Genomic DNA, 23,397 nt, shown 5'->3' on the forward strand with positions numbered 1-23,397 from the left:
GTGATATCCCCCCTAGCTAAGAGGGATGAACTAACCTTGGGTTTTGTCGATGATGACTTGATGTAGATGTTGAAGACGTGGATGCTCAATGTTGATGTAGATCATTCGGACCAATCCATTGGAGTGAGTTGCACTTTCAATACCTACACGGGTCAGTCCCACAAGGAATAAACAAGGATATCCATAGACATAGAGTGATGTACACATAGATGATGTCCATGAAAACATTAGGTTACCTTATCCCTTGTCTTACCAACAAGAGGGTTTGTGACTCCTTGAACTAGTGCATGATGTGGAAGTTGTTTGCACTTGTCCTCGCCAAAATGATAGTAGTGAAGTATGTTGGCGGATTCAACCTCAAGAACTCTCTAGTTCTTCTTCTTCGGGATGCACATCATCTTGATGAGAATCCTTGGAGTTGTAGTTGTACTTGACGTTGTAGAACTTGATGTAGTCTTGGGAACCCACTTGACCAAGGCCTTAGGAGCTTCTTCAAATGCATCAATCTCCTCTTGAAGCTTGTCCTTGCCTTTTTGCTTGTGGCCTTGTGGTGGAAGATCATCTTGAGCTTGTGTCCCTTGGAAAGAAGTAGGATCATACTTCTCTTGTTGAGGAACAAACTTCGTCTTGGGGTATTGATCTTCTTCCCACTCAACTCCATTGGCATTGAACTTTCATTCAAAACCAACACCTTGATTCTTCCGGTGCCTTCCTTGCTTGCGTACAATTTCCTTAAATTGCTTACTTTCGGCAAGGTTCTTGTAAACACCTTTCTCTATAATTTCCTTCAATAAGCTACTTTCTTGCTCAAGTGTAACTTGGCTAAGAGAATCATTAGTGGAATCAAGAACTACTAGAAGCAACAACATTGGATTTAACATGATTGTTGTTACTACTAGAAGAAGAATCTTTCTTACTCTTTTTACTAGATTTAACTTGTGGCATGTAAGTAGACAAGAGTAAACGCTTGGCAATGTAAGAAGAACTTTTCTTGGGAAGATCATCATTGATCGCTTTTAAGAACTCATGCTCTTGCTCAAGGCTGAGCTTTTCAAAGCATAGCTCCTCATGAGTCTTTAAAAGTTCTCGATGATCTTCCAAGGTAGTTTCATGAGCTAACTTAAGAGTGTTTAGTTCTTTAGTTAGATGCTCAATCTTCTTCTTATCATCATCATTCGTTTTATCTTGATTAGCATGATTAATAGCAAGTTCATCATAGTTTTCATCACTAGAGTTGTCAACAAGTAAATCATCATCACCTAGCAAATCATCTTCATCACTATTGAAATCAACATACTCGGGGTGTGATACCTTTGGGCCTTTAGCCATGAAGCATCTTCCAAATTTTTCATTTGGTGAGTTAAATATGTCGTAGGAGTTGGTTGACACAAGTGCTAGACCGGAAACACCTTCATCTTGAGTATATTCGGAGTTGGAGTGATGGTCAGAGTCGAAGCGAGATACCCATTCACCAACATGAGCTTGATGTCTTCGTTTTGTGTAGCTCCTTGATGATTTGTCCTTTCTTTCCGAATCCTTGCTTCTCCGAGAGGTTCTTCGTTCATAGCGATAATCTCTACTCCTCCTTTCTCTAGGTGGTGATTCATCTCTTCTACTTCTCCTTTTGGGTGAATCTTCTCTTCTTTTGTAGAGAGCCATACACTCATTGGAGTAGTGTCCGGGTCTTTCACAATTGTAGCAATTACGCTCACGACTCGGAGATGTTTTGTCATTGTAGGACCTTGACTTGGAACTTCTTTCCTAGCTTATACTCTTGTTTAAGTTCTTCACCATTAGGCTCAATTCTTCATTGAAGGTTTGTTTCTCACTTGATGATGTAGGAGCATCACATGAGGCTTTGTAAGCACCACTTGACTTGTTGTGAAGCTCTTCCTTATCCTTGAGTGACATCTCATGAGCAACAATTCTTCCAATGACTTCCGTTGGCTTGAGATCTTTGTAATTGGTCATCATTTGGATCAATGTGCACACGGTATCATATTTTCCATCCATGGATCTTAGGATCTTCTTGATGATGAATCGATCGGTCATCCCTTCACTTCCTAAACCGGCAATCTCATTTGTGATGAGAGCAAGCCTAGAGTACATTTTAGCGACACCTTCACCATCCTTCATTTTGAACTTGTCAAGTTGACTTTGAAGCACATCCAATTTGGATTCCTTGACGGAGTCGGTACCTTCGTGCATATCAATCAAAGTTTCCCAAATTTCCTTTGCATTCTCAAGACGGCTCATTTTGTTGAATTCTTTGGGGCACAATCCGTTGAAGAGGATATCGCAAGCTTGAGCATTGTATTGTAGCATCTTCAACTCTTCCGCAGTAGCTTCACGGTTCGGTTCTCTCCCATCAAAGAATTCACCTTGCAAGCCAATACACACAGTAGCCCAAACGGCGGGGTTACGTCCAAGAATATGCATTTTCATCTTATGCTTCCAACTAGCAAAATTAGTACCATCAAAGTAAGGACCTCTACAGTGGTAATTTCCCTCGCTAGACGCCATACTCTCCTAGGTTGTGAAACCAAGGCTATGATCACCAAAAGCTATGGAAATCAAGGCAAATGGAGACCAAGGCTCTGATACCACCTGTAGGATCGAAAGTATGTCTAGAGGGGGGTGATTAGAGTACTTGACCAAATAAAAATCTAGCCTTTTCCCAATTTTAAGTCTTGGTAGATTTTAGCAACTTTAGGACAGGTCAAGCAATCAACCTACACATGCAAGTCTAAGAGTATAGCAGCGGAGTGCAAAACATTGCATATGAAGGTAAAGGGAGGAGTTTGGAGGCAGCAAACGCAATGTAGATGCGGAGATTTTTTCCCGTGGTTCCAATAGGTGGTGCTATCGTACATCCACGTTGATGGAGACTTCAACCCATGATGGGTAACGGTTGCGTGAGTCCACGGAGGGCTTCACCCACGAAGGGGCCACGAAGAAGGAACCTTGTCTATCCCACCATGGCCATCGCCCACGAAGGACTCGCCTCACTAGGGTAGATCTTCACGAAGTAGGCGATCTCCTTGCCCGTACAAACTCCTTGGTTCAACTCCACAATCTTGACGGAGGCTCCCAAGTGACACCTAACCAATCTAGGAGACACCACTCTCCAAAAGGTAATAGATGGTGTGTTGATGATGAACTCCTTGCTCTTGTGCTTCAAATGATAGTCTCCCCAACACTCAACTCTCTCCCACAGATTTGGATTTGGTAGAAAGATGATTTGAGTTGAAAGCAACCTGGGGAAGGCTAGAGATCAAGATTTATGTGGTTGGAATGGAATATCTTGGTCTCCACACATGAGTAGGTGGTTCTCTCTCGGAAAATGTATGCTGGAAGTGTAGGCACGTTCTGATGGCTTTCCTCACGAATGAAGGAGGGTGGAAGGGTATATATAGCCTCCACACAAAATCTAACCATTACACACAATTGACCAAACTTGGTGGGACCGAATCAGAAAACTTGGTCAAACCGATTTAGTTCAAAATGTGAACGTTAGGATTTTCGGTGGGACCGACATGTCAACTCGGTGGGACCGATTCCATTAGGGTTAGGGCATAATGTAATCTCAGTGAGACCGATTACACAAACTCGGTGGGACCGACTTTGGTAATAAGCTAACCAGAGAGTTGGTCAGGCAAACTCGGTGGGACCAATTCGCTCATCTCGGTTGGACCGAAACGTTACGAAAGGGAAATGGAGAGTTTGCATTGCGAACTCGGTGGGACCGATTGAGGGAGTCCTGGACTAAGGGGTCCTCGGGCGTCCGGCCTGTTTGACATGGACCGGACTAATGTGCTGTGAAGATACAAAACCGAAGACTCTCTCCGGTGTCCGGATGGGACTCTCCTTGGCGTGGAAGGCAAGCTTGGCGACCAAATATGAAGATTCCTTTCTCTGTAATCGACTTTGTACAACCCTAGTCCCCTCCAATGTCTATATAAACCGGAGGGCTTAGTCCGGAAACAGATATAATCATACAGGCTAGACTTCTAGGGTTTTAGCCATTACGATCTCGTGGTAGATTAACTCTTGTAATACTCATATTCATCAAGATCAATCAAGCAGGAAGTATGGTATTGCCTCCATGGAGAGGGCCCGAACCTGGGTAAACATTGTGTCCCCTGCCCCTGTTACCATCAACCTTAGACGCACAGTTCGAGACCCCCTACACAAGATCCGCCGGTTTTGACACCGACATTGGTGCTTTCATTGAGAGTTCCACTGTGTCGTCCCCAAAAGGTTTGATGGCGCCTCCAATCATCCAGAACAATGCTGTCCAAGGAGAGGTCTTCCTCCCCGGACAGATCTTCATGTTCAGCGGCTTCGCACTGCGGGCCAACTCGCTTGGCCATATGGAGCAGATCGATAGCTACGCCCATGGCCGTCAGGTCAGATTCGGGAGACTGAACTACATCACGGATATCCGTGGAGACTTGATCTTTGACGGATTCGAGACCACGACAGTCGCTCCCCGTCACCACGATGAACATGACTTAAATCTGTCATCTGGCCATACCCAGGAAATTGCACCTGTAACCGCTCTGGCCTTAGATCTGGAGCAGATCGCGCCATCCGAGGCCGGGAAGCTCAACCCCGCCACGGAAGCCCCAGATTCCGCGGCGTTGGAGCTGCACACAGACCTAACCTCGGGTGATGTCTGTGTCACCGGAACCTCGGACTTGTTTCCGGCTATAAGTTCCGAACTATGTGCGTCCGCGTATGTCGAGCAGGATTGGTAATCGATCGCCGAATTCAGCACCGCGGACATCTTCCGGACCTCGCCTTTAGGCTACATGCTGAACTCATTAAAAAATCTATCCTTAGCAGGGGATTCACAGCCAAACTATATCCGGTTCGAACTGGAGGCTAACGACGCGGAATTTCGCTTCCCACCCGCCACCCACTTCATAGCCACTGTCAAAAATTTAACCGACATGATCGATTACGTCTCCGAAGACATTGACGGTATGGACGACGATGCAGATGAGGAGCATGGCCAAAACCTGCCGTTTACCGGACATTGGATGTCCACTTCTTCGTACGACGTGTACATGGTGGATACACCTAAAGAACCTAACAACGACGACAAAGAAGATCCAGTCGAGGATAAACCTCCTGGGACACAGCCTAAGCACTGACGTCAGTGGTGCCGCTCTAAGTCACATCATGCAAAAGATAGCAATATCGGCACCGGAGAAAATAATACTCCGGACGACGCCGAAGACAACGAAGACCCTATTGAGGCAACTTCCGAACATGAGGAATAGGAAAACGGGCAACTTACCCTTGATGAACGGGCCATACATAACGACTCGGAGGACAGTAATTATCTTCCGCTCTCCGAGGATGAGGTGAGCCTCGGCAACGAGGATTTCATCGTGCCTGAGGCACCTCTCGAGCAGGAGCACTTCAAGCGACAGCTAATAGCCACTGCAAGGAGTCTGAAAAAGAAGCAGCAGCAGCTTCAAGCTGACCAAGATCTGCTCAACGACAGATGGACTGATGTCCTGGCAGCCGAAGAATACGGCCTGAAGCGCCTAGCGAGAGTTACCCGAAGCGCAAATTGCTACCTCAGTTTGATGAGGAGGCGCCGGAGCCCGTACCTCCCTTGCGCAATGCGGCCGACCGACCACCACGTGGTCGGGACAATGCGGCTGACAGACCACCACGCGGTCGGGATAAAGCCATATAAAAGAAACAACTCGGGGCAATCTAGTTTGGACCGCATACTCGACCGTCCGTGCCAGATCCATGGCACCCCAGACAAACCAGCCAATCATACCAATAGAGATTGTTGGGTTTTTAAACAGGCCGGCAAGTTAATTGCAGAGAACAAGGAAAAGGGATCGCAAAGCGAGGACAATGACGAGGAGCCCCGGCAACCGAACACAGGGGGATAGAAGAAGTTTACCCCTTAGGTCAAAACGGTGAACATGATATATGCTACACACATCCCCAAGAGGGAGCGCAAGCGCGCGCTCAGGGACATCTATGCGATAGAGCCAGTCGCCCCAAAATTCAATCCATGGTCGTCATGCCCGATCACTTTTGATCATCGGGATCATCCGACCAGTATTCGTCATGGTGGTTCAGCCGCACTGGTCCTTGACCCAATCATTGATGGATTCCACTTGACAGGAGTCCTAATGGATGGTGGCAGCAGCCTCAATCTGCTCTATCAGGATACAGTAGGCAAAATGGGCATTAACCCATCACGGATCAAGCCCACAAAGACTACCTTTAAAGGAGTCATACCAGGGGTAGAGGCCCGCTGTATGGGCTCAATCACACTCGAGGTTGTCTTTGGATCTCCGGATAACTTCCGAAGCGAAGAATTAATTTTCGATATCGTCCCCTTTCACAAAGGGACGAACGACATTTGCTCGATTTAACGCGGTGCCACACTATGCTTATCTCAAGCTCAAGATGCCCGGACCACGCGGCGTCATAACAGTTAATGGAAACACGGAACGCTCCCTCCGTACCGAGGAGCACACCGCTGCCTTAGCAGCAGAAGTACAGAGCGGCCTTCTCAAGCAGAACCTTAATTCGGCGGCCGAGCTCCCGGACACTGTCAAGAGAGTCCGGACTATTCTGCGGTAGGACAGCTCAGCTCGTTAAGAGATCGACTAGCAATACGGCCTCTGCCTCAGTCCCGATCAATTGGCGGCATTCGTACCGCACGTCCATCACTACACACTCAAAATACCATGGGCATAGACGGAGGCATAACTAGCTTGTGATCCATAATACGGCTCGACCGCGAACGGACACACATACTTTCACTGTTTCTTTTTCCCCTTTTTAGGTTTCTTTTCCACAGGCCTTCCCTGATGGCTTGATCGCAGGTCCTTTCGAAGGATAAATACACCAAGACGACAGTCAGCTTGGACGTAGAGGGAAATTTCCAGGTGGTCTCTTTAAATGTAACATCCCAAATTTTCAATTTGGAATGTTATACATTAGATCATCATTGCATAGCATATTTTATTTTCATTTTGGCAAATCCTCGAAAATCCTAAGCAACTCAAGGACCCTCGGAGAGAGTTGGGGATTTTTCCCGGTTTTCATATTTGGTTTTTATCAAATAGTGAAACGAGGATTTTTGGTTTTAATTATTTTTCTATCCAAATAATATTTCATATTAAAATAAATGAGAGGAGAAAATATGACTTCTCCAAAGAAATTGAAATATTGGAGGAAAAATATTAAAAATCAAATATTTGATTTTATTCGGATTTTATTTGCAATTTTAATTGCATTAGAAAAATTGCATGTTTTCAAAACTGCATTTTTGGGCCAAGAAAATGTTCATCTCGTTTTAATTATTTTAATTAGATGGTGAAAATTTGTTTTGGCATTTTTGGATTTTTATTTATTTTTCTATGATTTTATTTAGGTTCGGCGAAATATTTAAAAAAAATCGCCTGAGCACCGACTGGGCCGAAGCCCAGCCACGCGGCCCAGCAGCCCACCCCGAGTCATCCCCGACCTGGAGACGGACTCCCGCCGCCGCCCGTGACCCTCCAGGACACGTCGCCGCTGCCGCCTTGCCCCCTCCCCCACGGCACCCCTCCCCTCTTATAAGTACCGCCCGCCGCCGCCCCTCTCCCTCACCCCGTCCCCGCCCCGCCCCGACCCGAAGCCGCCGCCGCCCGAGGAGACGCCGTCGCCGGAGCCGACCCCGCCGCCCGAAGGAGCTCGCCGCCCCGACGCCGTACGCCGCCGCCCCGTCGCCCCTCGCCGCCCAGAGCCCCGTCGCACCCCCGAGCCCCGCCGGAGCCCGTCCCGCTCGCCGGAATCCCTCACTTGAGGTATAGCCGCAGCCGCCGCCAACCGTCCGTATTTTTTCAAAAACCGCTCGGTTTATTTTTTTTCGAAACCCTAGGTTTATTTTTTTCCTAGATCGGTTTATTTTTTTCGGTTTAATTAATTAGTGAACGTTCACCGATCTGTTCGTTTTAACGAACGTGTTCGTCGGTTAGTCGCTGTTAACGAACGTTCGTTCGTTTAACTGTTCGTCAGTTCTCTTTTTGTCGGATTTTCCGCGATTATTCCAGATCGGGATTTCTGGTCTGATTTTCGTTCTGGTTTATCTTTTTGCTCGTTTATCGGAATCAGGCGATTCAAGCGCCTAGAATTTCGTCTCAAAAATCTCTTTCCGTTTAACCTACTCAAACAAGTTTTTGCTACTATAAAATATGACTTACATCCAGATTAGTAATGAAGCTTGTTTCTTTCGCCGTTTGACTTTCGTTGCTTCGTTTGATTTGATTCTTTTTGCAAACCGGAGTTCTTAAGTTCAACTTTCTGGTTAGATCTTTATTTGAGTTTTACCTATGCATTTGATGAGTGCTTATTGTATGCTTGTTTGTTTGCGATAGAGTACCCGGAGTGTGCCGCTTGCTACTTTGAATCTCGAAGTTTCACGGATCATCAGCAAGGCAAGTAACACTTTGATCATACCTCTTTACTACCCAGTTTTATTGCATTAGATCAAACCCTCAAACATTGCATGGTTAGGATCTAATTAAATTGTGGGTATTGGGAAGTAGTTGAGGTAGTACCTATTGCCCTGTTTATTATCAAACCTTGGGAGTTACTTCTACATTTGCTTATATCGCTATGCTATGCTAGTAGACGTGGATTGGGTTTGAGAGATATTCACGACAGATGTGAGATTGTTAATTAATGGTTTACCTAAGGTGGCAACTAAAACTCACATCTGGGTGGATTGAGGCACCTGGGGAACCCAGTGTTGCCTGTATTTTTGGATATCCCGGAGTACCCGTGTGATCATCCTATGGACCACCACCCAGGCTCAAAGGGATCATGAGATTATTCATGCTAGAAACTTCCGTGTGCAGCCACAAGCTATTATGGGCTCTAGCATGGTTGAGTAGGTTACATGATCTCTTGAAGAGGTGGGCTAGCAGATGTAGGGGAAAGTAGGTGTAACTGTCCACCCGGAGTAAAGGGTTATTGTTTCTGAAAGACTGTGTCTCGGTCATCCGTTTCTCAAACATCATGTAGTGCGAGAATCAAGCGGAGGCGATCGAGTCTTGTGGGGAAAAGTGCACAAACCTCTGCAGAGTGTACAAACTAATCATGATTAGCCGTGTCTCCGGTTATGGACATCTTGAGTATCTAGTACTTAGATTATCATGTGAATCTCATCACCATGTTACTTTAATTAATTTTGTTGGATTAATGATGATACTTAATTGGGATTGGGAATGCTGTCAACCATTCTCAATGTTTAACAACTACCATGATAGTTAAATAAAATTTATTCCTTTGCAGTAGGGAAAAATTGGCTTTTTGCAAAACTGTAACTATAGAGCCTTCTACCAGCCATATATGCATGTAGTATAGCATTATTATGTTCATTACTCTCTATGTGTTACATTGCCAGCATATTCCATGTGCCGACCCGTTTTTCGGGCTGCAACGTTTTATGTTGCAGACTTTTCAGACGACGAGTAAGGTGCCTTAGGTCGTGGTCTTATACTCATTGATGCCGTTGGAGTTGATCGACTCACTTATCTTCCAAGTCTTCCGCTGTTATCGTATTAGATGGCCTTAAGCCATATTTATCATACTTATTCTCTTTTGAGATACTCGTTGTAATAAGTGTGTGATTGCTACTCTGTTATAAATCCTCCATTTGTACTGTGCGTGTCAGCATTACTGATCCAGGGATGACACTAAAGCACAGAGCACAGACTGTTTGAGGTCTGGTCGCTACAAAGGTGGTATCAGAGCACACGCTGACTGTAGGACACGACCACTAAGCTTAAACCCTAGAACACTACTCTCTTCTCATTTCTGACTCCTCTCCACTTTCTACTCTTTTATGAATGGCGGATGCAAGGAACAAGTTCATGCAACCGGATGAAGATACACCTTTTGGACGACACTTGAAGGAAGTCACTAAGTACCTGAACATCGGAATACCAAGCTTCACCAGGACCTACAACGCCACACTACCAGAAGAAGAGCGCTGGAAGATTCAAGTTCAAGTTCCAGGAAGGATGTTTACGCCAGTCACCGAGCCTATAGAGTTTTCCTTTGATGCACCAACCTGGAGTTTAGGGAAGAGCATGGCAGCCCACATCTCTATGGGACGCATTGGAGACGTCTACCACAGGGAGCTTAAGGATACTATTTATCAGATTTGTGGACGCCGAGATGATCAATGGGAGATAATCAGCACCAAGAAGGATGGATCAATTGCAGCTTTCATCCAGGAGCAAAACCAACACATTCGTCGCCAGGAGAACCAGATGTGCGCAGACATAATAGATCTGAAGAAGGCATTGACCAAGATCACGTAGTTGGAGGAAGAACTCAAGGCTACACGCGAGGATTATATGGAGGAAATCGTCGCACTAGTGAGGAAGAACGGCGACCTGACACAGAAGATCGGAGTATTCATGGGAGACCCAGCACCAGGAGGAGAAGATGACGATTCTACTTGCCCGAATAACTACATCATCATCGACGACACCGACTCGGACCCCAGTGAAGATGACTTTGTTGATGAAGCTGGAGCAGATATCATGGAGTCTTCGACCGATCAAAATATCTAGTAGACCCCATAATCAGTAGTAGTATTCCCCCATGTATATAGTATAGTTCGAGCACTTTGTAACGAAAGTTAGATCGATTGTATGCCTTGTTTGATTTGATTGAGTGATATTGATTGTGTTTGTCTCATGAGCATATGCGTAGTGTTTTCTCTCTAGACCCCATTCTATTCTAAATTCTCATCTTTTCTAAACCTATCAGATGCCTCCGAGACGCGACACCGGATTTGTTTTCCCACCGGAGATCACTCAGTTGATTCAGCAGCAGAATGCCCTGATGCAAGTGTTAGTACAGAACCAAGGCAACAACAACAACAACCCACCACCACCACCTGTTGATCACTTAGCCCATTTCTTGAGGCTAAATCCGCCGGTGTTTTCCAGCAGCACCGAGCCGATTGTTGCAGATGATTGGCTCCGCAAAGTTGGAAGGGAGTTGACCACTGCAGGATGCACAGATGCGGAGAGAGTGCGTTTTGCTGCACATCAGCTTGATGGACCCGCAGCATCATGGTGGGAGAATTACACAGCCACACACCGTATTGACACTGTCACATGGGACCAGTTTCAGCAAGCTTTCCGTACTGCCCATGTTTCAGCAGGAGCTATGGCTATGAAGAAGCGTGAGTTTCGCAACCTACGCCAAGGAGGACGCACCGTAGGCCAGTATGTGGAGGACTTTAGTAAGTTAGCACGTTATGCTCCAGATGACGTTGCTACAGATGCAGCCAAGCAGGAGAAGTTTTTGGAAGGACTGAATGATGAGCTGAGCATGCAGTTGATGGTAGCAACCTTCAACAACTACCAGGAGTTGGTAGATAGAGCTCTCATGATTGAAGGGAAGCAACAGTAGATTGAAAACCGTAAAAGGAAGTATGGACAAGGGAAGTACAATTCTGGAGCTCAGCAGAAGCCACGTTTTACCCCGAAATCGGGAGGACAGTTTCAGCATACCCCATGGAGGAGGTAGTTCGCACAACCATAGTGGACCCAAGAATGGTAATGGGAATGGAGGAAGCAATGGGCAGAACCGTAATAACCCATCTACCCCAGCCAAGAGGGATCTGATCCACATTACTTGTTTCAAGTGCCAGAAGACTGGACATTATGCAACTGAATCTCCTGAAGCCCAGAATGGAAATGGCAATGGAAGCTCTGGGAAGAAGCCTAACCCGTTCAATAAAGGACAAGTGAACCACGTTTACGTGGAGGAGGTTGAAGCACAGCCTGATGCAGCAATAGGTAAGTTTTTGGTTAAGTCATTTACTGCAATCGTTCTTTTTGATACTGGTGCATCGCATTCATACATATCAAGGGGATTTGTGGATAAGTTTAAGTTGCCCACCAAAGTTCTCAGAACACCTATGTTAGTAACCTCGCCATGAGCAGAGTATATGGCAAGCCAAGGATGTTTTCAGATGCCATTGGCCATAGGTAGGCATGTTTTCCCCTCAGACCTAATAGTTTTGGAGTCGCAAGGTTTGGACGTAATATTGGGTATGGATTGGCTATCGATCTATGGAGGAAACATCGATTGCGCTAGTAAGACGATTTTGCTTACCACCCCAGAAGGAAGAAGGATTAAGTATGTATCCCGGCATATGCCGAAGAGGACTCAAGTGAATTCCTTATCAGGAGTTGTACAGGAGGAAGTACCAGTGGTGAAGGATTACCCGGATGTATTTCCAGAGGAGTTGCCAGGCATGCCACCAGATAGAGACATTGAGTTTTTTATTGAACTTTTGCCAGGCACAGGGCCGATATCGAAGAGACCGTACAGGATGCCCGCAAAAGATTTGGAGGAGATTAAGAAGCAGATTAAGGAGTTACTGGATAAAGGCTATATTCGCCCAAGTTCGTCACCTTGGGGATCACCAGTACTTCTAGTGGAGAAGAAAGATGGATCGTTGAGGATGGTTGTTGATTATCGTGGATTGAATGAAGTGACCATCAAGAACAAGTACCCACTGCCGATGATCAATGATCTGTTTGACCGATTACAAGGAGCTAAGGTATTTTCCAAGATCGATCTACGATCAGGATACCATCAGTTGAAGATTCGAGAGAAGGATATACCTAAGACGGCTTTTACCACCCGGTATGGGCTGTACGAGTATACCGTTATGTCATTTGGTCTGACTAACGCACCTGCCTATTTCATGAACCTGATGAACAGAGTGTTTATGGAGTTTTTTGGATAAGTTCATTGTGGTGTTCATTGATGATATTTTGGTCTACTCAAAGAATGAAGAGGAGCATAAGGAGCATTTGCGTTTGGTACTTGAGAAGCTCAGAGAACATAAGTTATACGCCAAGTTCAGCAAATGTGAGTTTTGGCTGAAGGAAGTTGGATTCCTCGGACATGTTATATCCAGAGAAGGAATAGCAGTAGACCCCGCCAAAGTTGACACAGTAACAAGCTGGGAATCACCCACGTCAGTTGGAGAGATCCGGAGTTTTCTTGGACTTGCAGGATACTACCGGAGGTTCATTGAAAATTTCTCGAGGATTGCTAAGCCCATGACAGAGCTGTTAAAGAAGGACACCAAGTTCAATTGGACGGAGGAATGTGAAGCTAGTTTCCAAGAGTTGAAGAAACATTTGGTTACATCACCAGTGTTGATTCTGCCAGATCAACGCAAGGATTATGAATTATATTGCGACGCTTCACGTCGAGGACTTGGAGAAGTGCTTCTGCAGGAAGGAAGAGTTGTTTCATATGCTTCACGACAACTTAAACCCCATGGGAAGAATTATGCCACCCATGATTTGGAGTTAGCAGCCGTAGTGCATGCGTTGAAGACATGGAGACATTTTCTCATCGGAAACCATTGTGAGGTGTACACGGATCACAAGAGTTTGAAGTACATTTTCACGCAGAAGGAGTTGAATCTCAGGCAAAGGAGATGGTTGGAGCTCATTAAGGATTATGATATGAGATTGCATTATCACCCAGGGAAGGCTACCGTAGTAGCTGATGCGTTGAGCCGCAAGAGCCATGTTAACACCGTCATGACCGGAGAGTTACCGAAATTATTAGCCGAGGATCTTCGCGAGCTATGTTTGGAGATAGTTCCAAGAGGCTATTTAGCAATGTTGGAGATTCAGTCTACCTTGATGGAAAAGATCAGGGAAGCTCAGAAGACAGACAAGGATGAGCACGATACCCTATGGTTTGAGGACCGCGTTTATGTGCCCAATGATCCGGAGATCGGGAAGTTGATCTTGCAAGAGGCCCATGATTCACCGTATTCGATTCACCCAGGAAATACCAAGATGTATTTGGATTTGAAGGATACTTTCTGGTGGACCGGAATGAAGAAGGATATTGCAGAGTATGTAGCAGTTTGTGATGTATGTCAGAGAGTGAAGGCAGAGCATCAGAAGCCAGCAGGATTGCTACAGCCATTGCCGATACCCGAATGGAAGTGGGATAAACTAGGCATGGATTTTATCACGGGATTGCCCAGGACTCGTACAGGCTATGACTCAATATGGGTTGTAGTCGATCGTTTGACGAAAGTAGCTCATTTCATCCCAGTGAAGACCACTTCACTACTAGAAAAAGGCCTACTAGTGGCGCACCAGTTTTGCCTACTAATGGCGCACTACTCGTGCGCCACTAGCATCACGCAACTAGATTTTTTTACTAATGGCGCACCAATCGGACTTAGTAATGGCGCACCACATAGAAGTGCGCCATTAGTAACAATTTTTTTTCAAATATTTGTTAAGAAATATTTAAAAAAAAATTCAAAATTTTTTTTTTTTTCAAAAATATTTTTTTCAAAAAAATGTTCAATTTTTTCTTAATCTCGAATCACTATGGCTTAATCTCAAGTCAATATGCTTAATTTCAAGTCAAATCGCACTAAGTGGTCAAACTTCCCGAAAGGTCACCCATCATCACACTACTCCCGCCCAAGCACGCTTAACTTCGCGGTTCTATCCAACCCCAGCACCACCTCACTTAACAACCACTTGTTGATATATCTATCATATCAATCCTATTAAACCTTGTTGATGTCTAGGACTTTGTTCATATTCATGGGTATGATGAAATTTTGAAAAATATTTCAAACTTCCCTGTCATATTACGAATCATTTTTTAAAAAAAATCCAAAAAAAATTCAAAACCAATATTTTGTTCTGTTACTAGTGGTGCACCTAGCAACCTAGTCGAAATTCATATTTGTTAATTTTCCCAACAACTAGACCACATATCACATGGGAAACTTATTTTATTTTATTTTTTTGACATTTCCATCATTTTCTTTTATTTTTTTAAAAACTGAAAAGGCGGTCCACCGGGGGGGGGGTGCATTCGGTGGAATGGGCCAAGTTACTAATGGCGCACCGTGGGGGTGCTGCGCCATTAGAAGTTCAACTAGTAATGGCGCACCACCCCAACCATGCGCCATTAGTAGTTTTTCAAAAAAAATAAAAAAATTTGAAATAAAATTTGTAACAAAATTACTAATGGCGCACCTGTGAGTGGTGCGCCATTAGTAGTTCAACTAGTAATGGCGCACCGTGGGAGTGGTGCGCCATTAGTAGTTGAACTAGTAATGGCGCACCGTCCCACGGTGCGCCATTAGTAGTTTAAAAAATAAAAAAATAAAAAATTGAAAAAAAAATTGAAACATAATTACTAATGGCGCATCGTGGGATGGTGCGCCATTACTAGTTGAACTACTAATGGCGCACCATCCCACGGTGAGCCATTAGTAGTTTTGAAAAAAAAAAATTTTTTACTAATTGCGCATCGTGGATGTGGTGCGCCATTAGTATTTTCACACTAATGGCGCACCAACACATGGTGCGCCATTAGTATATAGTAATGGCGCACCACATGTCTGGTGCACCATTAGTGGCCATATCATCTATAGCCCTTTTCCTAGTAGTGCTTACACCAGTGCTAAGTTGGCAAAGATATACATGACCAGAATCGTATGTTTGCATGGAGTTCCGAGGACCATTGTATCAGATAGAGGAACCCAGTTTACCTCGAAGTTTTGGAATCAGTTACATGAAACTTTGGGAACCAGGCTAGAATTCAGTACAGCTTTTCACCCACAGACAGATGGACAGACCGAGAGAGTCAATCAGATTTTGGAGGACATGTTGAGAGCTTGTGCGCTAGATTATGGATCTAGTTGGGACGACAATTTGCCATATGCAGAGTTTTCTTACAACAACAGTTATCAAACCAGTTTGAAGATGGCCCCTTTCGAAGCATTGCACGGAAGGAGGTGTAGGACACCATTGTTATGGGACTAAGTTGGAGACCGCCAGTTGTTTGGACCAGACTTGATTAAGGAATCAGAACAGAAAGTGAAATTGATTCGCGATAGGCTCAAGGTAGCCCAATCCAGGCAGAAGAGTTATGCGGATTCTAAACGCAAGGAGACAGTTTACGAAGTCGGAGACAGAGTTTATCTTCGAGTATCACCACTTCGAGGAGTGAAGCGCTTTGGAGTTAAGGGAAAGTTAGCGCCACGTTTTATCGGACCATACATAGTTTTGGAGCGTATGGGAGAAGTTGCTTACAAGCTGGAATTGCCTGAAGGATTGTCAGGAGTTCATGATGTATTTCACGTTTCCCAGTTGAAGAAGTGCCACAAAGATATGGCTGATATACCACTCAGAGATACAGTGCCACTGGAAGCGATTCAGTTGGAAAGTGATTTGACCTATGAGGAGAAACTAGTCAAGATTCTTGAGTATGCCAGCCGAGTCACCCGCAGCAAGGTTATCAAGTTCTGCAAAGTTCAGTGGAGTCACCACACTGAGGACGAAGCCACCTGGGAGCGAGAGGAAGATCTACGGAAGAACCACTCTCACCTATTTGCTAGCCAACCCGAATCTCGAGGGCGAGATTCATCTTAAGGGGGTAGGTTTGTAACATCCCAAATTTTCAATTTTGAATGTTATACATTAGATCATCATTGCATAGCATATTTTATTTTCATTTTGGCAAATCCTCGAAAATCCTAAGCAACTCAAGGACCCTCGGAGAGAGTTGGGGATTTTTCCCGGTTTTCATATTTGGTTTTTATCAAATAGTGAAACGAGGATTTTTGGTTTTAATTATTTTTCACTCCGAAAAATATTTCATATTAAAATAAATGAGAGGAGAAAATATGACTTCTCCAAAATAATTGAAATATTGGAAGAAAAATATTTAAATCAAATATTTGATTTTATTCGGATTTTATTTGCAATTTTAATTGCATTAGAAAAATTGCACGTTTTCAAAACTGCATTTTTGGGCCAAGAAAATGTTCATCTCGTTCTAATTATTTTAATTAGACGGTGAAAATTTGTTTTGGCATTTTTGGATTTTTATTTCTTTTTCTATGATTTTCTTTAGGTTCGGCGAAATATTAAAAAAAATCGCCCGAGCACCTACTGGGCCGAAGCCCAGCCGCGCGGCCCAGCAGCCCACCCCAAGTCGTCCCCGACCTGGAGACGGACTCCCGCCGCCGCCCGTGTCCCTCCAGGACACGTTGCCGCCGCCGCCTTGCCCCCTCCCCCACGGCACCCCCTCCCCTCCTATAAGTACCGCCCGCCGCCGCCCCTCTCCCTCACCCCGTCCCCGCCCCGACCCGAAGCCGCCGCCGCCCAAGGAGCCGCCGCCGCCGGAGCCGACCCCGCCGCCCGAAGGAGCTCGCCGCCCCGACGCCGTACGCCGCCGCCCCGTCGCCCCGACGACGCCTCGAGCCCCGCCGCACCCCCGAGCCCCGCCGGAGCCCGTCCCGCTCGCCGGAATCCCTCGCCGGAGGTATCGCCACAGCCGCCGCCGACCGTCCGTTTTTTTTTCAAAAACCGCTCGGTTTATTTTTTTCAAAACCCTAGGTTTATTTTTTTCCTAGATCGGCTTATTTTTTCGGTTTAATTAATTAGTGAACGTTCACCGATCTGTTCGTTTTAACGAACGTGTTCGTCGGGTAGTCGCGGTTAACGAACGTCCGTTCGTTTAACTGTTCGTCAGTTTTCTTTTTCGTCGGATTTTCCGCGATTATTCCAGGTCGCGATTTCTGATCAGATTTTCGTTCTGGTTTATCTTTTCGCTCGTTTATCGGAATCAGGCGATTCAAGTGCCTAGAGTTTCGTCTCGAAATTCTCTTTCCGTTTAACCTACTCAAACAAGTTTTTCTACTGTAAAATTTGACTTAGATCTAGATTAGTAACGAAGCTTGTTTCTTTCGCCGTTTGACTTTCGTTGCTTCGTTTGATTTGATTCTTTTTGCAAACCGGAGTTCTTAAGTTGAACTTTCTGGTTAGATCTTTATTTGAGTTTTACCTGTGCATTTGATGAGTTCTTATTGTATGCTTGTTTGTTTGCGATAGAGTACCCGGAGTGCGCCGCTTGCTACTTCGAATCTCTCAGTTTCACAGATCATCAGCAAGGCAAGTAACACTTTGATCATACCTCTTTACTACCCAGTTTTATTGCATTAGATCAAACCCTCAAACATTGCATGGTTAGGATCTAATTAAATTGTGGGTATTGGGAGAGTAGTTGAGGTGGTACCTATTGCCCTGTTTATTATCAAACCTTGGGAGTTACTTCTACGTTTGCTTATATCGCTATGCTATGCTAGTAGACGTGGATTGGGTTTGAGAGATATTCACGACAGATGTGAGATTGTAATTAAATGTTTACCTAAGGTGGCAACTAAAACTCACATCTGGGTGGATTGAGGCACCTGGGGAACCCAGTGTTGCCTGTATTTTTGGATATCCCGGAGTACCTGTGTGATCATCCTATGGACCGCCACCCAGGCTCAAAGGGATCATGAGATTATTCATGCTAGAAACTTCCGTGTGCAGCCACAAGCTATTTTGGGCTCTAGCATGGTTGAGTAGGTTACATGATCTCTTGAAGAGGTGGGCTAGCAGATGTAGGGGAAAGTAGGTGTAACTGTCCACCCGGAGTAAAGGGTTATTGTTTCTGAAAGACTGTGTCTCGGTCATCCGTTTCTCTAACATCATGTAGTGCGAGAATCAAGTGGAGGCGATCGAGTCTTGTGGGGAAAATTGCACAAACCTCTGCAGAGTGTACAAACTAATCATGATTAGCCGTGTCTCCGGTTATGGACATCTTGAGTATCTAGTACTTGGATTATCATGTGAATCTCATCACCATGTTACTTTAATTAATTTTGTTGGGTTAATGATGATACTTAATCGGGATTGGGAATGCTGTCAACCATTCTCAATGTTTAACAACCACCATGATAGTTAAATAAAATTTATTCTTTGCAGTAGGGAAAAATTGGCTTTTTGCAAAACTGTAACCATAGAGCCTTCTACCAGCCATATATGCATGTAGTATAGCATTATTATATTCATTACTCTCTATGTGTTACATTGCCAGCATATTCCATGTGCTGACCCATTTCGGGCTGCAACGTTTTATGTTGCAGACTTTTCAGACGACGAGTAAGGTGCCTTAGGTCGTGGTCTTATACTCAGTGATGCCGTTGGAGTTGATGGACTCACTTATCTTCCAAGTCTTCCGCTGTTATCGTATTAGATGGCCCTAAGCCATATTTATCATACTGATTCTCTTTTGAGATACTCGTTGTAATAAGTGTGTGATTGCTACTCTGTTATAAATCCTCCATTTGTACTGTGCGTGTCAGCATTACTGATCCAGGGATGACACTAAAGCACAGAGCACAGACTGTTTGAGGTCTGGTCGCTACATTAAACGACCACTCTACCTATTTTCAGGACCCACATGCATCTCTCCCTTGGTTGTGGCATATGAAATAGCCTGTTGCTCATGGCACTACTTGTACAAATGCACTTTGACATATCAAACAAATTATAATGGAACCAGTTCGCGGCCCAAATTCTACGGCTCTGGCTTATTACTCTTTCCTATTTTCTTTTTTGATAACTTTATCAAATAGCACCCTTACACTCTGGTACGTCTCAATTTGCCAAGGGCTTCATAGCGCCCCGCAATACGGCAACAAAGTCCGAACACTTTTTATAGTACAGTTCGGCACCCCGAATTTAGCACTATATGCATCGGCTCCGAATCATGTCTTTGGTCAATAGTTGGGTTGCCCGGCTCCTGTGTTTGCTACCTTACGTTCCGCTATATCGACTAGGGTAGTAAAGGGAGAACTACTGCGATTGTGCCCTGGTTTACCCGGATGAGCACCTCAGTAGAGAAAGCCGAAAACCGACTGTCATGATGCGGCGAGAGCCAGTCAGCTCTTCAGAGGTTTCAAATCGTTAGAGATTTTTTCCGCATTACGCGAGGGATCGGTACTTACCCGATTAGGTGCTTATAGCATCCTAGTTCGGATACTAGGGGCTGCGCCCACATTTTTATTGTCAAACTCCTATGGCTAAGTGAGGGTGCTAAAGGCGCATAGTCTGATTGCCTGGTTCGTTGCGCTAAACACCTCCTTCAAGGACCAAACAATTGGATCAAGAGTATTTAGATTACATACCGAACACCCCTGTACTACCTACTTGAAGGCAGAAGCCGACGATTGGCCAACTCTCAGATTTTACAAAACACGGCTGCACAGGAGGTAATTTTTTTTAAATATAATAAATATTACATTACATAACAACTTTGTTTCATCATACAAGGCAGAGACAACATGAATGTATTCATTCAAAGATCATGTCTTGCGCACATTGCGTCACCACAATGCGAGACCCCTCCAGGACGTCCTCAAAATATCGCTCGGGCGTGCGGTGCTCCTTGCCCTTAGGCGGCCCCTCGATCACAAGCTTGACGGCATCCATCTTCGCCCACCACACCTTGACACGGGCGAAGGCCATGCGCGCGCCCTCGATGCAGACAGACCGCTTGACGATATCCAGCCGAGGGCAGGCACATGCCAGCCGCTTCACGAGACCGAAGTAGCTGCTGGGTATAGCTTCGGCAGGCCACAACCGGATTATTAAATCCTTCATGGCCAGTTCGGCCACCCTATGCAGCTCGACCAGTTGTTTTAGCTGATCGGTGAAGGGCACTGGATGTTCGGGCACAAGGTATTGCGACCAGAACAGCTTCTCCATTGAGCTCCCTTCTTCGGCTCGGAAGAACTCCGCAGCGTCTGACACACTGCGCGGAAGATCCACAAACACCCCTGGAGAACTCCGAATCCGGGCTAGTAAGAAATACTTCTTATTCACATACTTGCTTTGCATACTAAACGCCTTACCCATCGCGATCTTCTTGGCCTCCTGGATCTCCTGGACGGCTCCCTGGGCTTCAACCCGGGCCTCTGCGCTTTGACGAGCCTTGGCGAGTTCGCTCTCTCGAGCCGAAACATTGCACTCCAAGGTCTCGCATTTTTTCACAGCGTCCTGGAGCTCTTGCTGGACCTCGTTAAGCCTGGCCTTGAGCTTCTTGCGGGCGGCTTGCTCCTTGACAGCTTTCTCCTCGGCTTCGGCCAGGGCCTTTTTAAGGGCCTCGACCTCGGTCGTCGCTCCTACACATATCATGACACTACGGTCAATACACATCATTTATTCTTTACGAATATATAGCGAGTCATTACATACCTTGCTTGTCTTCTAGCAGCTTCCTCGCCTAGCCGAGCTCCTCCTCGGCCCGCTCCAGTCTCTGCTTTAGTCCGGAGACTTCGGCAGTGTGTGAGGTCGCGACCAGCAACGACGCCTGCTCATTCATATACGACACATTTGGTTAGTTTCCTGCAAAAATGAATTGATCCTCTGTCCGGCCTTTCTTTCCGAACACCGGACAGTGTCTCAGGGGCTACTGTCTATATTGGGATTTTCTCTTTTGCGTCGCTCACCTCAACACCTGTCAGCAGGCCGCTGTAGGCTTCGGTCAGTCTGCTCTTTACGGACTGAACCCTCTCAATCACCGTACCCATGAGGATACGGTGTTCCTCCACAATGGAAGCGCCCCGTAACGCTTCAAGTGGATTATCCGGCTCCTTTGGTTGGACAGAGGTCACCGGCGGGACAGGCACACCTCCTTCTCTCGAAGGAGGCTGCTTGTGAAGGAAATATGCCATAGATGCAATAATAAAGTTATTATTTATTTCCTCATATCATGATAAATGTTTATTATTCATGCTAGAATTGTATTAACCGGAAACATGATACATGTGTGAATACATAGACAAACAGAGTGTCACTAGTATGCCTCCACTAGACTAGCTCGTTGATCAAAGATGGTTATGTTTCCTAGCCATAGACATGAGTTGTCATTTGATTAACGGGATCACATCATTAGAAGAATGATGTGATTGACATGATCCATTCCGTTAGCTTAGCACTTGATCGTTTAGTATATTGTTATTGCTTTCTTCATGACTTATACATGTTCCTATGACTATGAGATTATGCAACTCCCGTTTACCGGAGGAACACTTTGTGTTCTACCAAACGTCACAACGTAACTGGGTGATTATAAAAGTGCTCTGCAGGTGTCTCCAAAGGTACTTGTTGGGTTGGCGTATTTCGAGATTAGGATTTGTTACTGCGAATGTCGGAGAGGTATCTCTGGGCCCACTCGGTAATGCACATGACTATAAGCCTTGCAAGCATTTTAACTAATGAGTTAGTTGCGGGATGATGTATTACGGAACGAGTAAAGAGACTTGCCGGTAACGAGATTGAACTAGGTATTGAGATAGCGATGATCGAATCTCGGGCAAGTAACATACCGATCACAAAGGGAACAACGTATGTTGTTATGCGGTTTGACCGATAAAGATCTTCATAGAATATGTAGGAGCCAATATGAGCATCCAGGTTCCGCTATTGGTTATTGACCGAAGACGTGTCTCGGTCATATCAACATAGTTCTCGAACCCGTACGGTCCGCACGCTTAAAGTTAGATGACGATCGGTATTATGAGTTTTGTGTTTTGATGTACCGAAGGTAGTTCGGAGTCCTGGATATGATCACGGCCATGACGAGGAGTCTCTAAATGGTCGAGACGTAAAGATCGATATATTGGACGACTATGTTCGGACACCGGAATGGTTTTGGGGAGTTTCGGACATATACCGGAGTACCGGGGGTTACCGGAACCCCCCGGGGAGTTTAATGGTCCAAGATGGGCCTTAGTGGAGAAGAGGAGGGGCGGCTAGGGTAGGCCGCGTGCCCCCTTCCCCTCTAGTCCAAATTGGACAAGGAGGGGGGTGGCGCCCCCCTTTCCTTCCTCCTCTCTCCTTCCCTCCCTTTCCCCCTCCTACTCCAACTAGGAAAAGAGGGAGTCCTACTCCTGGTGGGAGTTGGACTCCCCCCTGGCGCGCCCTCCTCTTGGCCGGCCGCCTCCTCCCCCTGGTCCTTTATATACGGGGGCAGGGGGGCACCTCTAGACACACAAGTTGATCGATTAATCTATTCCATCCGTGTGCGGGGCCCCCTCCACCATATTCCACCTCGGTCATATCGTAGCGGTGCTTAGGCGAAGCCCTGCGTCGGTAGCAACATCATCACCGTCACCACGCCGTCGTGCTGACGGAACTCCCCCGTGAAGCTCTGCTGGATCGGAGTTTGCGGAACGTCATCGAGCTGAATGTGTGCTGAACTCAGAGGTGCCGTACGTTCGGTACTTGGATCAGTCGGATCCTGAAGACATACGACTACATCAACCGCGTTGTGCTAACGCTTCCGCTTTTGGTCTACGAGGGTACATGGACAACACTCTCCAATCTCGTTGCTATGCATCACCATGATCCTGTGTGTGTGTAGGAGATATGCCCTAGAGGCAATAATAAATGTTATTGATTATCTCCCTGTTCATAATTATGTTTATGTTCCATG

The sequence above is a fragment of the Triticum aestivum genome, chromosome 7D (genome assembly GCF_018294505.1).
Source record: "Triticum aestivum cultivar Chinese Spring chromosome 7D, IWGSC CS RefSeq v2.1, whole genome shotgun sequence".
NCBI lineage: Eukaryota > Viridiplantae > Streptophyta > Magnoliopsida > Poales > Poaceae > Triticum > Triticum aestivum.